The sequence below is a fragment of the Malus sylvestris genome, chromosome 5, assembly GCF_916048215.2.
Source record: "Malus sylvestris chromosome 5, drMalSylv7.2, whole genome shotgun sequence".
NCBI lineage: Eukaryota > Viridiplantae > Streptophyta > Magnoliopsida > Rosales > Rosaceae > Malus > Malus sylvestris.
Genome location: NC_062264.1, coordinates 21,577,023 through 21,580,989, shown reverse-complemented (window position 1 = coordinate 21,580,989; position 3,967 = coordinate 21,577,023). Strand labels below are relative to the sequence as shown.

At 35.3% G+C, this 3,967-nt stretch overlaps 1 pseudogene; it reads right to left on the bottom strand.

Moving 5' to 3' along the window:
• Positions 1 to 2,759: 2,759 nt before the first annotated feature.
• Positions 2,760 to 3,474, bottom strand: LOC126621671 (agamous-like MADS-box protein AGL62; annotated as a pseudogene).
• Between the last annotated feature and the right edge of the window lie 493 nt (positions 3,475 to 3,967).

Sequence of the window (3,967 nt, the reverse complement as noted above, 5' to 3'; positions counted from 1 at the left end):
TTATGAACAAGAACCGCCGTTCAAAACTATGAGTTTGATATGTGAGTCATATACACTACAAAGATTCTCCTTTACAAAGCGAGAGAGCGACCACAAGCATGAATACTCTTCTTGCCAAAGCGACCACAACCATAGGATAGAAATCCAAGCAAGGAGATAAGAGAAACAAGGAGGGAGAGAGAGGGAAGAGACAATAGGGCCGGTGCCGCGGATCCCAAAGCCAAGATCGTCCGTTGAGGGTTTTTTTTCATGTATTGCTCTCTAGCTAGTAATTAGCAGCAAGGGCTTAGGGTATTTTCCCTCTCATGAACAAGGATCATAATGCACATCAACAAGTTACTAGACATATACACTTCCAACCCTAAAGTCGTGGTAAGCATCATCACCATATTGATTGCAGTTAAATGAGTGTTATTTAATTTATAAACTACACAAATTTGTGATCTCATCTAATGGCAATCAACACAATTTAAGAGTAGTGAGAAAAAATAGGGACACTTTGGATGCGGTCCTTAGCTATCAATATTCTTTAATTGAAACATTGTTAGTTTTTAGTTTTTTATTGAGGTCCCTGACATTAATGTAATAATGTAAGTTACTATATTTTTAAATTAAAAATTAAAAATTGAAATTTGTAATTGTTTATATTAATGAGATTTTAAATAAAACCCATAATTTATGGGATTAAAAATAATAAAATATAAATTATACTCTCTATTATATTGTGTGTGTGTGTATATACATATATGTATGGGTACATTAACCAAAATTAACAAAAAAAGTTATTGTACCAAAACATGGATACATTCTCAAATCAACGAAAAAAATGTACCCATATAAGTTTAAACATGGATTAAAAATTTTGAATGGATTTTATATTAAAAAAAGGGTACATTTTACATATAACAAATTGATATATTTGAGAATGGGTACATTTAAGATTAAAAAAATTGAAAAATTATATGAATGGGTACATTTAAGATTAAAAAAATTGAGAATCTTTTTATATATAAAAAAAACTAATAGGTACAAACTTAATTTAATTTAATTTTTTATTATTTTGGAAATGTTTGAATTGAAAATTAATTAGAAGTTTAATAGAGGTGTGAGTATTAAACCCTAATTTAATTACTAATTTTTGTATTAAAAATTATATAATAAACATGTAAATTCATTATCACATTAATGATAGGGACTTGAATCAAAATTTGAGAACTAATAAGATCTTAGTCAATGAACAGTAAGAACTAGGGACCGGATACTAATTTTTCCGAAAAAATATTTCCTTTTCTTGTAATTGTTGTCCGATAGACCCAGTAAGTTAATTTGTGGGTTCTGCAATAAAGCGGCAGAGACAGTTGAGCATGCTTTGTTACAGTGCCCACGATCAGCTGCTATTTGGTTTGGTAGCCCTTTGAGAATTCGTACGTTTTATAGGGTAGAAGAAGGTTTCGGTGGGTGGTTGACCAATATGGCAAAAATAGCAACTAAGGACAGTTTTGAGTTTATTCTCGTGTTAGTGTGGAGTGTATGGAAGGTACGCAACGAGTTTTTATGGAATGGTGTTGATGCATCCCCCCTGGATGTCCAACTTAAAGTTCAAACGTGGCTGTCAGAATTTAAGAAATGGAATGAGGTTCAACCACCCGAAGCAACGGTTCGTGTTCAGAAATGGAAACACCCGAACTCTGGTTGGCTAAAGTGTAACTTAGATGCTGCTTAGGAGAAGAATGGTTCATATGGGGGTATTGGGGTTGTCGTTCGAAATGCCACAGGAGGTTTCATGGCTGCAATGGTGAGTCGGGAGTATGGGATTGGTTCAGCAATGCATGCAGAAGCTGCTGCTGCACGGGCAGCAACTGTGTTTGCGCAGAGATGGAGTGAGGAACAGGTACAGATGGAAGGTGATGCTCTATTGGTGGTAGCTGCTATTCAGAATGCTGGAACAGCATTGCATGGTCACCTTGTTTATCTCTTTGCGGATACACAGCAGATCCTTCAGGGGTTTAAGCATGGAAGATTTCTTTCGGACCTAGAGAGACGAATAAAGTGGCACATCGACTTGCACGGTTGAGTATTACGCTTGATCATCCACTTTCTTGGTTTGAAGAACCTCCTGATGTTATTAATGATTTATTATCAGAGGATAGTCTTAATAGTTAATTGGTGCGAGACACTTTTTTTGCCTTCGATCGGGTTGAAAGCCCCGACAAGATTTTTATTGAGGCCCACTGTTAGCACCCTATCCTCGATTATGTACGTATTTCTCTATTCAATGAATACCGTACTTTATCTCAAAAAAAACTTGACACAAGAGGAACAAACCTGCGTGGCTGTAAGAGTACTTAGATAACTAATTAATTCAGTTTATAAAAGAGTTAATTACAATAACGATGCCATTTAAATGATTGGTGAAACCCTGCAGGTATTAATATTCACCTTTAATTAACCTCTTTATATTGATTCATTCGCATTCCCTACAACAAGAAAATTAGTCGCTGACATTGGGGACAAGCCTTTTAGCCACTGATAAGTGTGTGCATCGATCATGCGCTTACTAAACTGTAACAAACTTGTTTCCTTTTCATTAATTAATTAAGGGATTCAATGACAATCAATATTTAGATAAACAATAATAAAGAAAATCCATTAGCTTGTAATAGAAAGAGAGATGAACAAAGTAATATAATGATAATCATAGCGAGGTGCTACCTTAGCTTGTAACTCCCCTTCAAAAGAAATTAAAGAACATAAAAAACTCAGAAAGGACCATGCCCAGCATAACCAAAACTATATGCATATCAATTTGAACTGTCGGTTTAATTTTGCTTTCGAAACAACGAAGATCATCACGTTGAACAACACCATTGTTCCTTCTGAAAAAATGGTGATGATGATGAACAATTAGCAGCAGCAGCAGCAGCACTAGACTCCATCAAAATCCAATTGGCTTGTTTTGTCACATTTTTCTTGAGCTCCTCCATTGAAGCATTCAATATCTGAAGCTCATGAAACGCTAGTTCGTCCACAAGCCTTTCCCACCAACACTGTTTTTCAGTAGCTTTGCTTATTTTATCAAGTGCTTCTCACATTTTTTCTCAGCCTCCAACTGGTTCACAACCTGGGTGAGCTGCATGCATGTTAAGCTCCTGGACATTAGCATTCCTGTGAGCCTCAACAAGCTGTTGAGTAGAACCTGTTGATCCTGCTTGGAAATTAGGGTAAGGGTTTTCGAGCTGCGAAGCAGTTGACGATGGAATCAACCTCGGGGTGGCCAAATGAGAAGGGCTTGTTGGCAGGAGAGAAGACTATGATTACAATCTCAACCCCACAAAGCGTGCATAGTTCACTGGCCTTCTTGAAGAGCCCTGAACGACGTTTAGAGAATGTGACTTGTAAATTATTTCTCTTTGGTATTTTGGCAATGGCAATCTTTTGGCGACCTTGGCTAGGTTTCTTGATCTTCATCACCATATATAGTAGACTTCTCTGGAGGATGATAAAAGAGTGAAGAAATAATTAGATGACGATTACCAAATGCTTTGCTTGGTTTTCTTGTGCAAATACTTGTGAGGGTTGGAAGGGACAAGACCTGTATTTATAGGGTTATTTTGCTCACTATTTCTCTTAAATAGCACTTATGTTGGGCGTATTATTGTATTGTCCAATGAGGTCTTAATGCAATATTAACATTAGTACCGTAATTTATTACTCCAATATCTTTTTGGAAGTTCTGAATCTCTATTCACTTAATGTACAATTACTAGGAAACTGATATAACCTATTGATCATTGACATATATATATATATATATATTTTTTTTTTTAAATTTTTTTTACCTTTTCTGGTACTATATTCATTTACACATTTTTTTGTCATTTTTCATTAAAACTAAAGTTTTTAAGGATTTTTTATTAGTTCCCGATTTGTTTTATCTCTTCACCCAACTTAAAAATGTCTTTAGTGG